Consider the following 14,238-nt stretch of genomic DNA (forward strand, 5'->3'; position numbering starts at 1 on the left):
GGGAATTCCAGGCCAAAACTTTTTTTTTTTATATATATATATATATATATATCAACTGGCTCCGGAAAGTTAAACAGATTTGTAAATTACTTTGATTAAGAAATCTTAATCCTTGCAATAGTTATTAGCTTCTGAAGTTGAGTTGTTTTTTTCTGTCTATCTGCTCTCTGATGACTCACGTCCCGGGAACTGTGCAGTTCCTATGGGGATATTCTCCCATCATGCATAGCTCCCGGGACGTGACATCATCATTGAGCAGTTAGACAGAAAACTTCAGAAGCTAATAACTATTAAAAAGATTAAGATTTTTTAATAGAAGTAATTTACAAATCTGTTTGACTTTCCGGAGCCAGTTGATATATAAAAAAAAGTTTTTGCCTGGAATATCCCTTTAACAAATTCCCTAGTAAGCTAAGTCTAGCCAGGAATTTCAATTGTTTTCTGGATTTCTCATAACAAACGCAGCTTTCCCTGGATGGGATATGTTCTTCCTCAAACCTAGTGTCCACATAAAACAGGTATCTTGGTGATATATAGCAATTCATGAGTGCCAATGCTGTTACTGTGTCACACATAGTATACATTTCTGCCTGAAAAACAATTGTTCTTATAATTCTTAAAGCATTTCTAAACATCATACATCAGCACCATGAGATTAAAGGGGTTATCCAGGAAAAAACTTTTTTTTATATATATATCAACTGGCTCCAGAAAGTTAAACAGATTTGTAAATTTTTTCTATTAAAAAATATTAATCCTTTCAGTGCTTATGAGCTGCTGAAGTTGAGTTCTTCTTTTCTGTCTAAGTGCTCTCTGATGACACCTGTCTCAGGAACTGTCCAGAGTAGAAGCAAATCTCTTCTTCTCTTTGCAGTTTCCGTGACAAGCAGAGATGTCAGCAGAGAGCACTGTTGCCAGACAGAAAAGAACAACTGAACTTCAGCAGCTGATAATTATTGGAAGGATTAAGATTTTTAATAGAGGTCATTTACAAATCTGTTTAACTTTCTAGAGCCAGTTGATATAAAAAAAAAAAATAATAATTCCTGGAATACCCCTTTAATATTTGCGTATATATACATAGTGTAATTGTCATAGAACAAGTTCATAATGATCATCAGTTACTGGGTGATATATGGTAGAAGAAAATCAATGTTATTCTATTGTAAAAACTGACTTGTGAAGATCTATGTGAAGTAGACCTGTACGTTTGTGATTAGTAGCCTGAACAAGTCAATATAATGACTTTTCTAATTAATTGGTCTGTTACTATACTGCAGCGCCTTAGTATTACCTTACAATGTGCCCAGGTATGATGGAAATAGATACTCCTCCCTCAAGTGTCAAGATAAAGTACTTAAGTGTCTTATCCCATTTTCACTAATATATTGTGGTCTTACCTCTGATATACAGTAAAATATTTGAAGATAAACCCCAATGTGGTGATGCAAAATAATACAACACATACAAATGCTTTACAACATAGTAGGTTCATGTGGCATTTATACTGTATATTAAATTGGATGTAAACTGGTTTCAAATGAATTTGATAAAGGCTAGGACTAAGCCGAAATGGCCTTCTTGGGAACCAATATATTTTAGCTCTTTTGCATAGGATCCAGAGCTTTCAGTTTTGTGCCGTGGCCCCCGCTATTCTCTATTGGTATATCCAGACCGCTATTCTCTATTGGTATATCCAGACCAGCCATCTGAACGACCATGTGCATATTGGATTAGTCCAGTGCGGTCCTCCACCATTGCTGCTTGGTTTCAAATTTGCTATTCGGGCTTGCCAGGCAGTAACAGAATACCCCTTTACATGGGTAATGTTTTTTTCCTCCTGTGGTGGTGCTGTAGGAAAATTGCACAGGTTCCTTTGGAGATTGGAGCTGATCGCTGTGTGTAGGTCAAATTGCTCCCTATAAAGGTGGAAGTAATTTGGTCAAAAGGGGCAGAGAAATAGATTTGTCTCAGCTTCCTATGCCAACTCTGGCAGCAACATTCTTCCTATGGAGAGAATGCAGAAACAAAACACAGTATGGTTATTGTAAAATATTATATGAGAAACTAAATTTATTTATTTTTTCTTGGATTTTTCAGCAAGAAGCGTCACATGACCTCTCACCACTGGCATAAGGTATGTTAATATGAAGTCTTGATCCCCATTTGCATCAGGTATGATCCCCGCTATGAATACACATTGGAATGCTGTTGAACAAATATACCATAGCACAGCCACAGTCTTCAACAAAAGACTGATGGATACAAATATGTCATAGCAAGGCCCAGTGTTTTCAGCCCAGGGCATGCTGGGTGTTGTAGATTTGCAACAGCTAAAGACCCACTGGTTGAAAATACTAGCATAGCCATAGACTTCAACAAAAGACTGAGAGATAGAAAAGCGTACAAGTCATAGCTCTTCTGTTTCACATATCAAATATATAAGGGGTAAAGTAGACTAAACCTAGATTTCTTTTGTCTATTGAAACCTATGGCTATGTTTAGGTTTTAATACATATACTGATTGTGGACACAACAAAATATAATGTCAATATGGCCAAAATCCTTATTTAGTTATGCCCAATAAGAATTTGTAAATCCAATGTAGACAATGGTTCTCTACAGAGTTTAGTGGCAGCTTCTTTTTGTCAACTGGTGTTTCCACTGATGTTCTAACTATTCTGAGGACTGGTCTTGCATAAATTTACTTAAAGGAGCACTCCAGTGAAAAACTTTTTTTTTTTTAAATCAACTGATGCCAGAAAGTTAAACAGAATTGTAAATTACTTCTATTAAAAAAATCTTAATCCTTCCTGTACTTATTAGCTGCTGAATACTACAGTGGAAATTATTTTCAGTTTGAAACACAGAGCTGTCTGCTGACATAATGAGCACAGTGCTCTCTGCTGACATCTCTGTCCATTTTAGGAACTGTCCACAGTAAAAGGAAATCCCCATAGCAAACATATGCTGTTCTGGACAGCTCCTAAAATAGACAGAGATGTCAGCAGAGAGCACTGTGCTCATGATGTCAGCAGACAGCTCTGTGGTATTCAGTAACTAATAAGTACAGGAAGGATTAAGATTTTTTAATAGAAATCATTTACAAATCTGTTTAACTTTCTGGCACCAGTTGATTTAAAAAAAAAAAATTTCACCGGAGTACCCCTTTAAATATCACATACATAAATATCACAGAATGTGTTCTTTCTGGGACAAAGGAGATCTTGGATATTTATTAGAGAACTTAATTACCTTGAAGAGGGATTACAGAGTATAATTTCTATATTTGTAGATTATCCTAAACTGGGTAACGTGATCACCAGGGAGGAGGATAACAACATAATACACTGCTCAAAAAAATAAAGGAAACACTAACATAACACATCCTAGATCTGAATGAATGAACTAATCGTATGAAATACTTTCATCTTTACATAGTTGAATGTGATGACAACAAAATCACACAGAAATTATCAATGGAAATCTAATCTAAATTTATCAACCCTTGGAGGTCTGGATATGGAGTCACACTCAAAATAAAATTGGAAAACCACACTACAGACTGATCCAACTTTATGTAATGTCCTTAAAACAAGTCAAAATGAGGCTCAGTAGTGTGGGGCCACCACGTGCCCGTATGACCTCCCTACAATGCCTGGACATTCTCCTGATGATGAGGAGCATCAGCCAACTCCTGGACAATCTGTGGGGCAATGTGGCGTTGGTGGATGGAATGAGGCATGATCTGCTCATTCGGATTCAGGTCTGGGCAACGGGCTGGCCAGTCCATAGCATAAATTCTTTCCTCTTGCAGGAACTGCTGACACACTCCAGACACATGAGGTCTAGCATTGTCTTGGCAAGTACATGGGGGGCTGTGCGCCCCCCCCCCCCATTGAAATGCCACCCCACACCATCACTGACCCACCGCCAAACCTTAGTCATGCTGGAGGATGTTGTAAGCAGAAGAACGTTCTCCACGGTGTCTCCACACTGTCATGTGCTCAGTGTGAACCTGCTTTCATCTGTGAAGAGCACAGCACAGTGGCGAATTTGCCAATCTTAGTGTTCTTTTGCAAATGCCAAACGTCTTGGACGGTGTTGCGCTGTAAGCACAACCTCCACCTGCGGACGTCGGGCCCTCATACCACCCTCATGGAGTCTGTTTCTGACCATTTGAGTGGACACATGCACATTTGTGGCCTGCTGGAGGTCATTTTGCAGGGCTCTGGCAGTGCTCCTCTTGCTCTACCTTGCACTAATGTAGAGGTAGCGGTCCTGCTGTTGAGTTGTGGCCCTCCTACGGCCTCCTCCACGTCTCCTGATGTACTGGCCTGTCTCCTGGTTGCACCTCTATGCTCTGGACACTACGCTGACAGACACAGCAAACCTTCTTGCCACAGCTCGCATTGATGTGCCATCCTGGATGAGCTGCACCTGAGCCACTTGTGTGGGTTGTAGACTCCGTCTCATGCTACCACTAAAGTGAAAGCACTTCCAACATTTAAAAGTGACCAAAACATCAGCCAGGAAGCATAGGAACTGAGAAGTGGTCTGTGGTCACCACCTGCAGAACCACTCCTTTATTGGGGGTGTTTTGCTAATTGCCTATAATTTCCACCTGTTCCATTTGCACAACAGCATGTGAAATTGATTGTCAATCAGTGTTGCTTCCTGACTGTACAGTGGGATGTCACAGAAGTGTGATTGACTTAGAGTTACATTGTGTTGTTTAAATGTTCCCTTTATTTTTTTGAGCAGGGTATTACAGAGGGATCTGGGGAAGCTGGAGTCTTGGGCACAGGCATGGCCAATAAATTTTTTGTGGATAAATGTAAGGACTTGGGGGCACTGGTGGACAGTAAACTTTACTTTAGCGATCAGTGCCAGGCAGTGGCTGCCAAGGCTAATAGTCATGGGATGTCTATAGAGGCATGTGACAAAGGCATAAATCATTGTGGCAACCACTGTATAAATCCCTAGTCAGACCACAAATGGGAATGGGAATCTGTACATGAGAAGGACATGGCTGAACTGCACAGGTGGTTTCGAGTACCAAGACAGATTATCAAGTTTGAGGTTATTTAGTTTGGAGAAAAGACGTCTTAGGGGCAATTTGATCACCATGCACAAATATATAAATGGACAGTACAGATTTTTCTAGTGATCTTTTTATACCTAGGACTGTAACCATGACAAGGGGGCATCCTTTGTCTTGAGGAAAAAAGTTTTCACCGTAACCACAGATGAGGATTCTTTACTGTAAGAGCAGTGAAACTATGGAACTCTCTGCCACATGATGTTGTGATGGCTGACTCAATAAACAAGTTAAAGGGGGCCTGGTTGTTTTTTCCGATTGCCATATTGTAACCAGAAATGAACTTTTCCTTGGTTATGGGGCAGTTGGCATCAGCCTCATGGGTAGGTTGCTTTTTGGGGCCACTAGACTCCAGGGATGACCGGCATTTAGTGACGCGCATTGGAGAGATCTCCCAAGATCATCACACCAGATTAGGGTTGTGTGTCGCTTCATAGCAAAGACAGTAATAAAGGGCTCCATACTCAAACTAGACCACTGTCTGATGCCAAACATGACCTTGATTCATAGTTAAAGACAATACGGTTCCAGCTCATAGCAAATAACTCTTTTTGTTCATGACTTAGTTGCGAACAGAGGTGATGGTGGCTAGATGTCAACAACAGATAATGGGCAGCATGACACCAGATTTTCTTCTGCTTCTGCCGTGGAATGGTCCAGGCATAGATTGGTGTCTGTAATAAACATGCCACCTGTGTCTGGATGGGGGACAGGGAAACTCTGGGAGCTGCCAAATGTTCTTATCTACTGGTTGCCTGTTTGCCGTGTGTATGTGACAAAGCTTTACTAGAAACAGATATAACCAAGAAACCACTAAATAGAAATTTTCGGTAAGAATAACTGTCTGATTCCTTCCATTCCGTGCGTAGGCCAGTCCTATAGTGAGTTAATGGAGGAAAGGCTGTGTGCATGCTCAACCACTGCTCCATTCTTGTTGAGAGGGAAAAGATACCCTTATTCTTTTGATCAGTGGGAGTCCCAGCAGCTGGGGTTACCACAGGATGCCGTATATATATATATATATATATATATATATATATATATATATATATATATATATATATATAAATTTTAATATCTTTTGTTTCCCTTTTATCATTCACAGATATACAAATTTGATAACATAAAAAAGGAGAAATTTATGCATACCCTCCCACCTCGCCAGAGCCCCCATCCCACACACGCCCGCACACACACTCCCTTGTGCTCCTGGGAATAATTAATTTTTTACTTAGTTATTTTTTTAATTACCAATAACCACATTAAGGAAATGTATCTAACATGAATATTGTTTCATATTATGTGTTTGGACCTGGCCTCGAGTGGGTAGTCTCCACTGTAGATTTATTTTTTAACAGAATCACAATGCATTCTTCATTAGGTTCCATCCTTAAATATTGTATAGTGTTTGTTTTCTACTTTACAGCCTCTCTTGTGAAAACGTGACTTTCTAATCTTATCTCAACTTTAACATAATGCAACGTGCTGGAAGAACTGAAGCAGCACTTCAGCAGCAGGAGAGCATTTCTATTTTATTATAATTCTGATAAGTGATGTACACAGCCATCTCTTCTGGGAAAGTCAATTGCCTGCTGGGTAGCAATTTTACATGCGCTTGTGGTTCATGCATGTTAACATGCCTTATGTGCTGATAACATATTGGCTTTCATGAGCATTCACCGGCTAATTCCCAGCAAACTGTGCGCAGGCTTCCTTTTCCTGAGGACAGTTTGCAGAAGAGGAGAGATGTTTAGCTGGTCTGATTTATGTGCATGGTTTCTGAATAAATGGCACTCACTGCTTTGATATCTGGGAGTAAGTCTATGGGTTATACCTCTTTGTTCACAATTTTAAGGTGCCATATAAATTACTTCTGCTTTGTGCCCCTGAGCTTTCTGTTTCTAAAAACTAATTTTACAGCAGTGAGACAAAGCTTGAGTATAAGACTTTACTTTCATCTTTTTTTTTCTCATCCCAATATTAAGCAGTCAAGCTCCACTGCAGTAAAATGTTACATTTAGTATAAAAAAAAAACCATGATATTTCTCTACTTGAAGTCAACTTATAGTGCATTCTGCAACCCGGGGTTGGGATGACAGGTAGACAGCCACTTACACTGTCACAACCTGGCCCTGGGTGGAGAATTGCACCTGCTGGTGATTGCTAGCATCAGAAAATCCAGAGCACTTGCCCAAGGTCCCCTGAGGAAGTAAGTACCGATTTCAGCTCTGTGTGTGTGTCATTAGGACGTGCATGCAGGTGAAAGCTGTGATAGAACAAAGAGCCATTTGCTCTAAGCCTAAGGTGTTTGTGCAGCAAATTTCATTGGGGCTAGTCATTGCTTTAAAAAGTTGTCATAGTATTCTGGTCTAAAAAAAAAAAAAAAAGTGACTCCAAACAGGTAAGGCTCACCTTGTTAATCACTGTATGTAACTGCACTATAATCACTTATATCCCACAGAAGAAACTGTCCAGCACCAGGATTGCAGTAAAAGCCAGGGAATAACTTAATTATTGAATCATCACACTAACATTAACGGTGGTATTTTCCAGTTATGATTTAGTGGTAATATGTGGGTTATGATATGGTAATATTATATCACTTTATATCCCTTTGCTTTGTGGTATTATTGGTTATATTGGTCTTTGTAAATCTGGTTTTGTTCTCAAAAAATTTAAGTATACAGTTGTCCATGAAGCAGCATAATTTCCCTTCACTGGAGCTCAGGAGCCTAGGCCATCGCTTGCAAAATACAACCTCATAGCATTATACCTCCTTTGCGAAAAGTCACAGTTGGCACAATACAGTCAGGAAGGTAACGTTTTCCTGGCATTCACAAAAACGTATCCATCAGATCTGTCACGCTATAGGACAGGTTTCCACTGCTCCAGAGTTCAGTGGCACAGTGATTCACACTACTACATCCAACACTTGGCCTTTTGCTTGGTGATTTAAAGGAAATCTCTCAAAAGTGTCACCTGGACTTCCGACAGGTAGCACACGTGACATTGATGACAATGGTACTCACCTTGTCCTGGTCTGCGGTGGTATCTCCTGTAATCTTTTCTGGTATCTTCTCTCCAGGCACCGGCTTGGGGCAAGGGCGTAGCTTAATGACCTAACCGCTGCTGCCCGAGATGCTGCAGAAAGCAGCAGCGGCTTGGGGCATGGGCGGAGCTTAGTGATGTCACCACTGCTGCTCTCTTCTGGGAACAGCAGCGGTTACATCATTGAGGTCCGCCCGTGCCCCAAGCCGGTGCCCGAAGCAAAAATACCAGGAGAAGATTACAGGAGATCCCCACCACGGACCAGGACAAAGAGAGTACCATTGTCATCAATGTCACCTGCACCGACCAGTTAATGCAGGTGACGCTGGTGACAGATTTCCTTTTAAGCTGCTCTGCCATGGAAACCTATGCCATGAACCTTCTGGCACACAGTTTTTATGCTGTTTTAATCCCAGCTGAGGTGTGGGATGTTGCAGTTATTGAGTCAGCAGAGCGTTGGCAACTTTTATGCACAATTCACTTCAGTATTTGGAGACCTTGCTCTGTACAGTAACTTTATGGCCACATTAACTTTTGTTTTTAACTTTATGGAACATGTAATTCATTGTGTAAATTTAGGAGGGAAAGGTATTTCACTATATAAACATCATGCGCCAAACATGTGCCAAAGTTTCCCTGTGTTTTTACCCTGTTCACCATTTTCAGTTAATTTTCTGAAAAGTGGGCACATTGGTAAAATTTTTCAGCGATTTATGAAATTGTTTGCCATTTTGGGTGAATTTTCAGGCTGTGATTTTATACTTTTAAATGGAAGGTAAAAACCTCTAAGGCTGTGTTCACACGTCCGAAATGTCTGTATGACAAATCTCTATACAGACATTCCACTGACCACACCAGAATGCGCCGTCTCATAGACTGCAATGCATGCCATGCGGATTCCACAGAAAGAATGGACAGGTTCAATTTTTTTGTGGACACGGAAATCGGAATTTCTGCACCAGAAACATCTGGTGTGGAAATTTTGCAGTATGCACAGCGCAGCAGAATCCCATTGAATACAACCAGAGACTGCTGCTGCAGAAGCTCTGGCAGAATTCCAATGCGGAATTCTGTGCAGAAATTCCAGACATGTGAACATGGCCTAACTTTTTTGACAACACAGATAAGGAGCAGCTGGCTGGAATAACCTATCCACTGCTCGATCTCCCTTAGGGGCTCCCAAACCACAGGGTTACTCCTGAGTGGGACTAGTGGTGCTCTCTTCATTGAAATAACCGTTTCAGTAGCAGTCCATACAATACATAGAAATGTTGAATGGCACTTAGCAAAGTCACTTTCTCAAACTTTATTGGTGCTCACAGGTGCAGATTGCAGATGACCTCTTGTCAGACGTGGCTCGGATACCAGTGTGCTACAATTATTTTGCGCGAAGTTGCTCTTAAACAGAACCTCCCCTTCCCGTGCAGGCGCAACCTCAGAATGCATCACAATCGGATGGCGTCTGCCTCGGGGTGGGGATCACAAGCAATGTGTTAAAAATCTGTTGAAAAAAAAACAGCAAATTAAAAACCGCAACAGTTTAGAATCTAGAAGGGTAGAAATATCACAAACTGACTTTTTTCAAAGATTGTGTCCTAGTACAATATCACACTGGAATTCACTGGGCTCTAGAAAATGATCCATTGTTTCACAAATGTCTGTAAAGGCAGATTGTATTGATGGGTGCTTAATTTTATACACCTGATAAAACACCTAAATTCGATAATTGAGGGGTGTGCCCAAATAGTTTGTCCATGCAGTAAATTTTTATAGTCTCTAGTAATACCACTGATGGGGCCCAGATGCTAATACCTTATCACCGGTGAACATCAATAACCTATCACTAAGGCTCCCAGCTGACTTATCTGACCACTTTATCAGCTATAAGTTTGATTCTGCTAACCAGTCAGATAACCCAAATGGGCAGTGCGGCCTGTGCAGATCTATCATGGTACTGTCAGTTGCGTTGAAGGCCATTTTTATAGAAGGAAGGGAGGATCTGGTTAAAGAAGGTTGCATGGAAAAAAGGAGACACTACACCATTTGTTTTATTTTCCTTATTAGGTCCTCTGGATCCTGCTGTTAAGAAATATAAATGCTGCATGTGAACAGAAATGTTGACACAAAGTTTAAGTACATTACAATGCATTGTATCTATATGCTACACAGACTTGAGGGAAACATTATATAGGTACCTAGTTAGTACAGTTCAAAAAAAAAAAAAAGACACATCCATCAAGAAGGTAGGGATATACGAATGGGATTTTATATTTCTACATATGGATTAATATTATTTTGTTCTAAGAGTATATCTAAGGCCGTGTTAACAAGGCAGAAATTCTTTTGTGGACTTCCGCATGAAATGTCCGCACGGAATTTCCGCAGCAGCAGAGTCCTGTTGAATTCAATGGTTGAATTCAATCACACGGGGGCAGAGTCGTGACGTCACGATACTCTGGCCCCGTGGTCGGCACCTGGCAGTTTGTGAGCTGGCAGCTCAAAGAGGTGGGTGCCGAATGCAAGATTGCGGGGGTCCCCAGCGGCGGGACCCCCGTGGTCAGGCATCTTTATATAAGATATCTAAGAGCAGGAGTACCCCTTTAAAACCTTAGGCCCTAGTTGAACCACACCAACTTATGGATGACAAATATATGAAAGGTAATGTCTTCAAACCTCTCATGGGCCTCAAAGCTACCTCAATAAGTGCCATCCTTGAACTCTTTTTCACTGGCTGCCATGACAGGAAATCTTATGAGGGAATAAAGATTGTCTAGCTCGGTGATTATCCCCTTTTAAAGGAGATCTCTGGTATATAAAACTTGGTGTCACTGCGCATACTCCCATATGGGCCCCGGCTCTCCTCCTGAAGCGCGAAGCAGCGGCCAACACGCCCCCTCAAGGTAGCTCTATAAAGTTGCATTGAGAGGGGGTATGTTGGCTGCCGTTCTTGGGTAGTTGACACACCATTTGGACGAAGAGACGGGGTATATGGGAGATTGGGGGGGGTGTCCCAGTTTTCGGACCCTCCTCAATCTGAAACGTATACCCTATCCTTAGGATAGGGAATATGTTTTTTTATATCCTGGAGTACTCCTTATCATTAAGGGATACATAAAGAAGTCCCCCAAAAATACAATCCGTTATTGAGGTTAGCAAAATAAGGCTTTGCTCACACTGCAGTCAGATGCTTTGTTTGGAGCCTTTGTTGATGGTTCCTTCAGATTTGTTGGGATAAAAATGATGGCCACAGCTTGAAACTTAATGGACCCTATTATAAGTCAACGTGGTCCACAAGGTTGCATTGGTGTGTGATGATGCTGGCACTGCATTTTAAGGTGCACTTCAATCTACACTGTACCTCTCAACCTCTCCCATATCTTTATAAAGGAAAATGGTGCTGTTTATGATCATCATATAAGGATTGTTTGCTCATACTAACTTTATAAGGGGCAGAAGATGCTGGAAGCCTGATGCACTATGTATGTGGCATACTGGTAGGGTCTCTAAACTAACAACTTTTTATTTATTTTTCTATTTATTTCTATAGAAAAGGTGTATTTTGCATCATAATTGGTACAAAGCAACAATTTAAGAAAATGCTTTTCAAATGTGTCCAAGGCTAATGTAATCTTGGAGTTTGTATGTCCTCCTTGCATTTCCATAAGTTTTCTTCAGGTTCTCTGGTTAATTATGAGTGTGGGAAGAAAACCAAGCATAGTTTATTTTTTTATTTTTTTATTTTTATTTTTTTATTGTGAGCTCTAATAATGTGTGTTGGCAATCTCTGTACAACACTGTGGAATATGTAAGCGCTATATAAATAAAATGATTTCTAAATTACCAGCATTATTGGCTGCTATAAAAAATGAATGCAGAATAATTGTAAACTATCGGACTGGTTGCTGTGGGGCAATACTTTGATCTGCACTAGTTTATAGCCGGGGCTTATATAGATTATTTCATATATATATATATTCCCTGATGCTTTCAGAGGAAGTAATAAGAAGATACTCCTGGGTAAATCTTCTTTCTCTCTCACAAGCAGTGTGTGTGTTTATTCACTCTATAAATACATTCACTTCTGACCTATATATCCTATTATGATTTATGACATATCCACCTGCGTAGCATTTATTACCCACTCATAACCCTCTCAACATTTCTGAGCACTGCAGATATACGACTTTTACAAGCACATAAACACTGAATCGAAACCACCTTCTGTGGACAACCCTGATAACTCTGGTCTCTACAACTATAATTGTGCCATGATTATTTACATGACTGTTTATGATAAGCCCATATATTTATACCTCCCTGCGGTGTTCTTGTTGGCTCTGGAGTCAATATGACCCTGCAGTTACTATTCCCCAAAGATCGACATTACCAGATGCTTGAACAGCACCTGCAGTTTGCTGAGGATATAAACGACTGGTGTAATGAAGCCTCAATATGTTCCATCACTCTTATTTACAAGACACACGTTTTGCAATCCTTCTCCCTAAATGAATATGTCCAGAAATAAATTGCTTTTATGTTGTTGTTGTTGTTTAGTTCAGCTTCTGTGGGCATTACCACCAAGGGATCGGGGATCCATCCCTGTGTACACCTTTAATATTTCTGATGAATTCGTTTATAGGTAAATTAAAAAATGTATTATTTTGTGCAATAACATTTATACACGATTAATGTTAAAATACCACAAATGATCCCTTTTCCCCGATTTGCCGCTGTTCTCTTAACTTAGCTGATACAGATGATGAGTGTTACCAAGGAAACGGCATAGGATTTGACTTGAAAATGCAGAGCTAGCTGAACTTATTTTTTCCTCCTTGAAGGTTCACTTTTTCTACTGTACATAAAGAATAACTGGAGTATTCTGTTAGCCGTGGGATGTCTTTTCGACTAGAAATCATTTTTTTTTCTTCTTGTTTTTAACCCCCTTAAGGAAAATCTGACAACTGTTTCACCCACACTTAAAGGGGTATTCCAGGCAAAACCTTTTTTTTATATATCAACTGGCTCCGGAAAGTTAAACAGATTTGTAAATTACTTCCATTAAAAAATCTCAATCCTTCCAATAGTTATTAGCTTCTGAAGTTTTCTGTCTAACTGCTCAATGATGATGTCACGTCCCGGGAGCTGTGCATGATGGGAGAATATCCCCATAGGAACTGCACAGCTCCCGGGACATGTCATCAGAGAGCAGTTAGACAGAAAACAACATCTCAACTTCAGAAGCAAATAACTATTGGAAGGATTAAGATTTTTTAATAGAAGTAATTTACAAATCTGTATAACTATAACAGGATAGCTCCGCACCACTTGCTGTATCCTTAGGACAGGGAAATCTATGGGACCCTTAACTACTCCCCTTGCAACTGCTGGAGGTACATATGGTGCTACCACGCTACAAAGATAGTTCATGCAAACATCCAAAAGCAATAGAAAGCGGAGCACTCACCAAACCGTCTTATGCATGTAGTCTTTATTGAACGTAATGTTCAGGTGCACATCTGATACAGACAGGGGAGTGTAACTTAGAGACGCGGGGGTATCCTCTCGGTGATGGACCGTTGCGCGCTGAAGCGCTTCTCCAGACCGTGCAATAAAGACTACCTGCATAAGAAGGTTTGGTGAGTGCTCCACTTTCTATTCCTTTTGGATGTTTGTAATTTACAAATCTGTTTACCTTTCCGGAGCCAGTTGATATATAAAAAAAAGTTTTGGCCTGGAATACCCCTTAAACCCAATAAATTGGGTTATAGCACTGTTGAAAAGCTGAACAAAGAAGATCACAGTTTTACCTTAGAACCTCTTTGCCATTGCATTCCAGAGGGCATTGAAAGCAGAGAGCAAGCGCCCCCTGTCTCATCAACACTCCGCCCAGGCTCATTTTATTCTATGATGTCAGAGCAGGGGGGGATGAGCGCTCTGCTCCTTGCTACACCCAGCTCTGACATAACTGAATGGGAGCGGGCCTGAGGAGAATATTGATAAGACGGGGCAGCTGCGCAAGCTGGCTCCCAGCCTCCAATGCGCTCTGGAACACAGTGACAAAGAGCTTCAAAACTATGGCTCTATAAGTG

General features: G+C 40.6%; 1 protein-coding gene across 2 annotated transcripts in view; it reads left to right on the top strand.

Annotated features, from left to right (window-relative positions):
• ATP10B (ATPase phospholipid transporting 10B (putative)) overlaps positions 1–14,238 on the top strand; it is a 479,113-nt gene that overhangs the window by 137,993 nt on the left and 326,882 nt on the right. Inside the window, exon 2 of one of the 2 annotated variants that reach the window (XM_056516673.1) lies at positions 2,101–2,137. The exons of the other annotated variant lie outside the window; for it this stretch is intronic. The gene's annotated coding sequence lies outside the window, so the exon portion shown is untranslated. The remainder of the gene's footprint in view (positions 1–2,100; positions 2,138–14,238) is intronic. 2 annotated transcript variants of the gene reach the window in all.

This window comes from Hyla sarda, chromosome 4 (genome assembly GCF_029499605.1).
Source record: "Hyla sarda isolate aHylSar1 chromosome 4, aHylSar1.hap1, whole genome shotgun sequence".
Taxonomy (NCBI): domain Eukaryota; kingdom Metazoa; phylum Chordata; class Amphibia; order Anura; family Hylidae; genus Hyla; species Hyla sarda.